Source organism: Equus asinus, chromosome 9 (assembly GCF_041296235.1).
Source record: "Equus asinus isolate D_3611 breed Donkey chromosome 9, EquAss-T2T_v2, whole genome shotgun sequence".
In the NCBI taxonomy this organism is placed as follows: domain Eukaryota; kingdom Metazoa; phylum Chordata; class Mammalia; order Perissodactyla; family Equidae; genus Equus; species Equus asinus.
In genome coordinates, this window is record NC_091798.1 from 6,975,386 (window position 1) to 6,984,869 (window position 9,484).

The window sequence follows — 9,484 nt, forward strand, 5'->3', positions numbered from 1 at the left end:
TGCCCTTAGTATTTTTCTTTGTCATTGACTTTTGCCAGTTTTACTACTATGTGCCTTGGAGAAGGTCTTTTTACATTGACATAGTTAGGAGATCTGTGGGCTTCTTTCACTTGTGTTTCTAGCTCCTTCCCAAGGTTTGGGAAGTTCTCAGCTATTATTCCATGAACAAGCTTTCTGCTCCATTCTCCTTTTTTCCCTCTGTAATACCTATAATCCTTATATTGCATTTCCTAATTGAGTCAGATATTTGTCAAATAATTTCTTTTTAGTCTTAATTCTCTCTCCTCCATCTGAAGCAGTTCTATATTTCTGTCCTCCAGACTCCTGATTTTCTCCTCCATATTATCAGCTCTATTATTCAGGGAATCCAGATTTTTCTTTATCCTATCCATTGTGGTTTTCATCTCCAGCATTTCTGATTGACAACTCTCCAAACTGACATACAGATTCCATGTAATCCCTACCCAAATTCCAACTTCCTTCTTTCTCCCTCAGACTTTGACAAGCTGATTCTAAAATTCATAGGGACATAAGGAACCAAAAATAACCCAAAAAATCTTGAAAACAATAGAGTTGGAGGACTCACACTTTCCCATTTCAAAATTTACTACAACACTACAATATTTAGGACAGTATGGTATTGGCATGAGAATAGACATATAGAATAGAATTTGGAGTCCAGAAATAAAGTCTCACATATATGGTTAATTGATTTTCAACAACTGTCAGCCAAGACAATTAAATGGGGAAAAGAATAGTCTTCTGAACACATGGTACCTGGAAAACAATATTCACATGCAAAAGAATGAATTTGGACCCTTATCTCAGACCATATACAAAAATTAACTTAAAATGGATCATAGATCCATTTTATTTAAGAGCTGAAATTGATAAAATTCTTAGAAGAAAACAAAGGTGTAAATCCCTGTGGCTTTGGATTAGGCAATGATTTCTTAGATGTAACACCAAAAGCACAAGCTGCAAAAGAAAAATAGACTGGACATCATCAAAATGTAAAACTTTTGTGCTTTAAATGAAATGATGCCATTAAAAAAGTGAAAACAGTGCCAGCCTTGACAGCCTAGTGGTTAAAGTTCAGGGTGCTCCACTTCTGTGGCCTGGGCCTGGTTCCCAGGTGCAGAACCACACCACTCATCCGTCGGTAGCCATGCTGTGGTGGCGGCTCACATAGAAGAACTAGAAGGACTCACAACTAGAATATACAACTACGTACTGGGGCTTTGAGGAGAAAAGAAAAGAAAGTGAAAACATAACCCACAGAATGGGAGAAAAATTTTGCAAATCGTATATCTGAAAAGAGACTTGTATCTAGAATATATAAAGAACTTCTACAACTCAATAATTTTAAAAAACCCAATTAAAAAATAGGCTAAGGATTTGAATGGACATTTCTCCAAAGAAGATATACAATGACTAATAAGCACATAGAAAGATGCTCAACATAATTAGCCACCAAGGAAATGCAAATCAAGACCACAATGAGATACTCCAAACCCACTAGAATGGCTATAATCAAAAAGACAGATAAGTGGTGGCAATGATGTGGGGAAATTAGAACCCTCACATACTCCTTGTGGGAATGTAAAATGGTGTAGCGGCTCTGGAAAACAGTCTGGCAGTACCTCAAAAGTTAAACAGAGTTACAAAGGACCCAACAATTCCACTCCCAGGTACATAACAAAGAGAACTGAAATGTGCCCACACACAAATCGTACATAAATGTTCATAGCAACATTACTTATAAGAGTCGAAAAGTGGAAACAACCCAAATGTCTATCAACTTATGAATGAATAAATAAAATGTGGTATTTCCATATAATGGAATATTACTTGGCCATAAAAAGAATGAAGTACTGATACGTGCCACGACATGCACATTAAGACATTATGCTAAGTGAAAGCAGCCAGTCACAAAAGGCCACATGTTGTATATTCCTTTCATATGAAATGTCCAGAAGGCAAATCCACAAACCAAACGTAGACTGATGGGGCCTGGGGCAAATTGGGGAGTGAATGCTTCTTTTCGAGGTGATGAAAATGTTCTAAAATTGTGATGATGGTTGTACGACTCTGTGAATAGACTAAAAACCTTCAAGTGGTTGAATTGTATGGTTTGTGAATCATATGTCAATAAAGCTGTAAGACCATGGCACCAAAGAAACAGAGCACAAATCCGCACCTCAGGACCACAGGGTAGAAGGGTGGTGTGGAGTGAGGTGTCCCCACCATGAGGGCCAACACCCTCAGCGTGTCCCCACCCTTTCCAGGGACACCCTCCATCCCTACCCCCACCACCATTGTCCCCACCTGTCTCCGAGAGTCCAACACCCTGCCCCGTGTACACTGCTCTGAGGAGCCCCTCCCACCCGTCCACAGGGAGCCACCCCTATTTAGAAGCCAGCCCTTCCCTCCCAGTAAGTGGTCACCTCCACTCTGTGAGCCTGGCCAGCCCTCCCAGGCCAACCCCACAGTAGGTCACCACAACTGAATCACCCAAATGAACCCAACCTTCCCAGCCCTCTAAGGGAGCTCCCTCCTGCCATGCCTGGTCCTCCTTCCTTGGGAAGAAGCTTCCCAGAGTCCAGGGAGCCCGGTCTACCCTGGCTGGTCCCCCCTCACATTTGAGTGTTCCACATCTTCCTTCACAATAGCTCAGTGACTTGGAGCCTCGTCTGGCGTGAGTGCCTTGATCACTCACTTCTCCAGCAGGACCGTTGCTGAGAAGGAATGGTGTGATGTGCCTCCATTCTCCAGGTGTAGTTTCTGCTGGCCAAAGAAAGTTCAGGGTCCAGCAGTGGTCACTCAGCTCTGGAGGCAGCAGCTCCTGACCTCTGTGGTGCATCATGAAGTCCAGCCTCATCCTTACTGTCAAACATCACTCACGTTCTCTGCCCAGGTCCCGGGGCAAACCCACAGTCTCTGGGAGCAGCTTTTCCTGAACGAGATCAAGAGGAACAACACGTGAGCATGCCCAGTGGACAGAGGGATCAGTGGGCTTGGATTAGTTACATTCTCACTTGGTGAAGACACTGCTTCACTGAGGAGGAGAGAAAGGAAGCCAGTGAAGGAGCACAGACTTTTTCCCCATGAATTCGGCGAATGTCTATGACTGAGACATGCTTGGCCTCAGCCTCTAGTCAAGGCGCTGAGAAAACAGCAATGAGCAAAATAAAGTCCTGCTCTCATGGAGCTTACACTATGATGAGAAGGAAGGTGGAGGAAAAAAAACCCAAGATATTTTCAGTTATAACAGGTATGAAGAGAATAAAACGACTTGATGGAGTAGCTGGAATGGAGCAACTCTCTAGACAGAGGTTCACAGAGGGCCTCTGAGGAAGCGACATTTTGAGCTGAAATCTGAGTGTCAAGAATGGGCCAGGTGGTGAAGGACCGTATAGATTGTTGTGTCTTTCTAGTTTTTGGAGAGCCTAGGGATCATTGAGGCCAGTGTTGAACGGGTAAGTGATTAAAATAGTCAGCCGTGGACCCCGGGCAACAGGAGAAGGGAAGAGGAACTGAGCCACGAGAACTGCCGTTGCCCCACAGGAGGGAGCAGCAACAGGACCAAAGAGGCTAAGCACTGACCTGCTTCCACCTCCTCTTTACAGATAAGGAACCAGAGATTCAGAGAGGTTAAGCGACTTGCTCGAAATCACACAGCTAAATAGTGGTAGAGCCAGGACTGGAACCCAAATCTCCTGGCTGCTAGTCTACAATCGGAAGATATTCTGGGGTGGGAACGAGACCCCAAATCTGAGCCCAGAGCCTGGCTTTGAACTCTGGCTTCTGTGCGTCCAGGCCGTGGGGTGAGATCCTTGGAGGGAGTCACTGAGGCTCTCTGGCTGTATTCTCTCCCTACTAGTTATGGTCTTGGTATTCTGCCAGCGTACAATGAAGGACGTCTGCTCAGAGCAGGTTAACCTTCCAACACGCAGTCCTCCTTTCCCTTAGATAGTGAATTGCCATTTTAAGCAGAAGCCTCTATAAATATTTATTAAACATCAACTATGTGCCAGGTACTGGGGATATGGTGGTGAGCCAATACAGACACGATCTCCGTCATCGTGAAGCTTAAAGTCAGGGTTAGAGATATATAACCACACAAACAGCTGCAAAATTGTGACAGTGACAAGTGTGAGGAAGCAGTGACACAGTCGCAATTGCGGGGGTGGAGGGGGTGGTGGGAACTTGATCCAGTTAAGGAGGTCTGGATAAGCTTCCTTGAGGAAGTGACACTTGAAGGAGAATAGGAATTATGCATGGAAAGAGGGGCTGAGAAGAGGTTCCGGTCTGAGGCAACGGCCTGTGCAACCTCCCTGCGGCACGAGGGAGCGTGGCAAGTACGAGAAGGCCCCTGCGGCTGGAGCACGGAGTGAGGGGAACTTGCAGTTTCTCAGAAAAGCAAACTCGGCGTTCAGATGAACACTCATGGTGAAAACAACTGAGAGTGCTAGATGTGTAATCTTAACAGCTGTGAGGAGCTGACAAGATAGAATCAGATTAAAATGGAAGGAAAATGGGAACACAAACGGGAAATCTAGTGCCGAAGCCACTTGTACCCTAAGGATTTTGCTAAGCCTCAAAGTTTGGCTTGACTTTTGACGGCCTTGAAGGGCCAAAGGGGAGAGAAATCAACGCCCAGCAGTCACTCCTCAGGTGGGGAGCCCAATAGCAGGCCGCCCCGGAAACACCTGCGGCTCCAAAGGCTGGCCGGCTCCGGGCGGGCGTGAACCCGAGGAAACGAGTCTTCTTGGATTTGCTCCCCGCTCACCTCGCCTGGGTGATGCGGAAACTTCAGCCCCACGCTTGGAATAGGTGGTTCTGGATCAGTAGTGTCCCCAGGTACCTGGCATACGCAGACATAAATCCTTACCACGGGGAGGCACCTTTACCCTAGGCCTTGATTATTTCTACAAGTGATTTTTCAGTTGCAATGTCCACTAGTCAAAGATAATTAGGCACACAAGGAAATAAAAGCCATGAGTGAAAAAGAGTAATAGCAAACAAAAAAGCAAAAACACAAAGAGTTTAGAATTGGATTTACTAGAAACAAACTATAAAACAAATACATTTAAAAGAATAAAAGGTAAGCTTGACAATATTTGTAGGGAACCAAAAAATTAGTAAAATTTCCTGTGAACCTCGTAACAACTTTGTGAGATGGATGTTATTCCAGTTTTAGATAGGAGAAACTCAGGCTCAGAAGGGTTGAGTAACTCGCCCAAGGTCTCACCCTAGTCAGCGTGGGGAGCCGGATTCAAACCCAGGTCCTTCTGACTTCAAACCCTATTCTCTTTCCACTGTAGCACAGGTAAATAATTATTTGACTTAAGGAGTGCTTAATCATCCTATTAATGACTATTAAGGAAGGTTTTCATCTTGCTCATTGTTTCTAACCAAGCTGAAGCTAATCTAAATCTGTGATAGTCATAAAGCTTATGCAAAGTTTTACACGAGTCAAGGTCCAAGTGGGCAGGTCATAGATTATGGGAGGGTGTGGCCTTTAAGCACAGGGGATTTGAGGCCACCGTCTTAGAGATTTCAAAGGCATCCCAACATAAAATATCTAATGTATAGATTTGTCGATGGTTATTGATTGTTGAACATGGGCCATGCAGTGTGCCAGAGGTTTTCTCAAATACACTCTCACATTTAACCTCAGAGCAACACTGCCAGGTGCATGTCATGAACTCCAGTTTACAGATGAGGAAACTGAGGCTCAGAGGGCCAAAGTAACCTGTCCACCCAGGATTCAGACTCACGTCTCCTCACTTCCTTTCTGCTATACCAGCAGTGTCGCCTTTCAAAAAAATGTCTCTCAAGACTAAAATCTGAGTGAAAGCCACTTTATGACTACTAGGCACTTTTAGATTTAAGCCCCAGACTAACGACTTTATGGCAGCAGGCTGAGATCAGCTGGGAGCTGGGAACCACCTGCCAGACTGTGGTTTGTGTCCTTTGCTCACCTACGCTCAGGCCACGGAATCTGAGAAGTCACTTGTAGTGGCTGCTCCTGGTGCTTCAGGGCATACACTTCCCGGGAGAACTAAGACCCTCATGAGGAAGAGAAATGTCCCTGTATTGAGAGAGAAAGCACCTGAACATCACCTCAAGGGTGGTAGGTCCCCCCAAGCAAGGAAATGAGGCAGAACCGCCAGCATTTACCATTTATCAGAGCTGATCCAGGCCCGGCACTGTCTGTCTTCCTCACAACAGCCCTGCGAGGGAGCTGCCATTGCTCTCCTCATCTTACAGGTGAGGAAATTGAAGCCGCTTGCTCCGAGTTACACAGACAGTACCAGGAAGAGCCAGTGTGTGAACCCAGTGCATCTAATTCCAGAGGATTGCATCCCTCACAAAGAAAGCTGCACAATGCCTGGCACCTACATGCTCAGTAAGGGATGGTGATGATGATGACGATGACGACAGTATTAAACTTACGAGCAAGAAAATGGATTACGGGTCGTAGTGTAGGCCTGCACTGTCCAATATGTCAGCTGCTGGCTGCAGGGGGCTGTTGAGCACCTGAAATGACTAGTACGACTGAAGGACTGACTTCTTAATTTTTATTTAAAAGCTGGAGCAGTGTAAAAATTTTTTTCCGTTAAATATGACTTTATTGTTTGGGTAGGACTACATTTCACTTACCATTGCATCCTGTTGGCTATTATTATTGTGTTGTGGCGCGCATGCTAGGCATGTGTGTCATTTCTAATATTGCACTAATGAAATGTTTATATTGATTATATACTGAAATGCTATATTTTTGATATATTTGGCTAAGTTAAACATATTATTAAAATGAACTTAAACTGTGCCTTTTTACATCTTTAATGTGGCTACTAAATTTTAAAAAATTACATAAGTGGTTCATTATATTTCTCTGAGAGCACGCTGGCATAAATCTTAAGAATTTAATTCAGAACATTTGAGATATTCTAAGCAATAGGAGTAATTTGTTGCTTTTCTTTTAAGTAAAAATTCGCTTTCAGTAGTAGTGATCATTCTGTCCATAATCATTGCCCCTAGAATGGTTGATAACCTCAATAGAAGCTTCCACAGGAAGTAAAAACAAACCGAAAACTAAGATGAAAATTCCTTCTCTCTCTCAATCTCTTTTTAATAGCACAGTTGAGAGAGTAACCTGGCTGCAGGCCCGAGATTTCTTCCGTATGCCTCTGCCTTGCCCCAAATCTACTGACCCCTTTCCTGTCTCAGGACCAGGCCAGCAGCCCTCTTTTATAAACCGCCTGCAGTTAGTTTGGGGATTACCCCTGTCCTTTGGGAAGGCCCTTTCTATTTACCTTCTTTGACTTCTATAAGCTGCAGGTGTTGCTGCCCATTTTCTTCTTTCCACGGCAGAAAAAGAGTAACTGGAAAGGAATCAGCCTGCCCGGTAGTCCCTTCCATCCAAATTGTTGCTTAGCTCTTAATGCATTCTACTACATTTGACCATTGGGCATTTCCTGAGCTTTTATGAGGTCTTTGTTCTAGCCCAACCCACTGATTTCTGCCTCGAATTTTTCTTCTTTTCTTTAACCAATGAGCATCATCGGTCATAGTGGATTCTGAAAGAGATACTGGAACACCAGAGAATAGGAGCTCTCTGAATTTCCAGCTTCACCCTTACTGAGTAATATTCCAAAGTTTAAACCAACACCCTGACGATTTCTGCCAAGCAGTGCAGCTTCCAAAGTCCAACCCGACCTTCCTTCGCTCTGGAACCCCCAGACCCAGTGACGGGAGCAATCCCACCCCCAAAGGGCCTGAAAGTGTCCGAGGGCAAGGGAAGCCCAGGACGGGACTTTTTCTGAGCTCCTAGGTGATGAGGCATGCCACCCAGCACCCCTCCTACCTGCTCCCTTTCTCCCCAGAGGCATCTTCTCCAGGACACCTTCTGGGATGGACAGCAGGGCCTGAAAGCCACTAGGCAATGGCAGGGCCCTCCACAATTGCTACCAGTCTTGCCTTCACTGTTCAGGCTCTTTGCTGTGGAGTCATGACGTTCCCAGCTTTAACCAAACACGGCCACTCACAGGCCTGGGTAAAGACTGGCCCTTACACGCATGGCTGACCACGTCTTCTGAAAGGCACACTCTTTCTGAAGAAGAGGAAGCTTGTACTTTCCTGGCCCAGCCTACTCCCTGTCCCTTGTAAGTTGGTTCCTGGGCCAAGAAAGAGTTCTCAGCCACAGCTGCTCATTAGGACTAACCTGGGGGAGCTTTTAAGTCCCGGGGTCCCGGGCACTATGCCAGACCAACTCAATCAGAACCTCTAGAGTGGAACCAGGCACTGGAGGGTTTTTTTTTTTTTTAAAGATTGGCACCTGAGCTAACATCCGCTGCCAATCTTCTTTTTTTCTTCTTCTTCTCCCCAAAGCCTCCCAGTACATAGTTGTGTACTCTAGTTGTAGATCCTTCTAGTTCTGCTATGTGGGACGCCGCCACAGCTTGGCCTGACGAGAGGTGCCATGTCCACACCCAGGATCTGAACTGGGGAAACCCTGGGCCGCCGCAGTGGAGCGTGTGAACTTAGCCACTCGGCCACAGGGCCGGCCCCGAGGAGCTGCGATTTTTATTGCTCCACACATGATGCTAGGGGGCAGCCAGGGCTGAGAACCGCTGTGCTAGATTCAGGAGTCCACATTGGGTCCTTCTAGGCCCCCAGCTCCCCTGTGATGATCTCTCTTGGGCTCGTTTCATGTTTTACCTAAATTCCAATTTGTGTGATTTCAACTCTGCATTTTCATTCTTCCCAGGAGCATCAGGCAGGGGCCATTTTACATAAACCAACCAGGCCTTCGGGGCTCCGACTCTGATGGGAGGAGTCAGGAAACAGGTAGGACACATTGCCCCTCCTGGAGCAATGATTCTCAACTCTTAAAACATATGCTGGGGCCTGCCCCAAATGGATTTAACTGGTTGGGGATGAGTTCAGGAACTCACTCTTGTTTGAGAGTTCTCCAGTTGATTCAGATGCACAGCCGGAGTAGGGAATCACTGGCTGGTGAACTCATAGATCCCAGATCATACTTGAATGTTCTCAGACATAGCTCATTTTCTTAATGTGTTATTTAAAACAAAACCCTACATTTTACTTTTTTCAAATCTTGCCATCAACTTTCCTTTGCCAGCAGAAAGCCACCTCCATAAATACCCCCATACAGGGCCTACATAGGAGACAGATCTTGAACCATTCAATGTTGGACGCAGTCCAGTTCTCTAGGAGCATCTAGTGACACACTCGTAAAAGCCTAGAACACACGCATTTCTTTCTCTGTTGTTGTAGGTGTCCCTCATGTGAAGTTTTGAAACGGCCTGCATCTCTCTGTGAGGCCTTCCAAACCCTCAGCAAGCTCGGGCGCATGTTGAGGTCAAGGCTGCTGACACAATGATGGAATGTGAATCTTTATGCAACAACATACAGATGGCTCCATTCATTCTTTTGAAGCCTTTCAACGGTT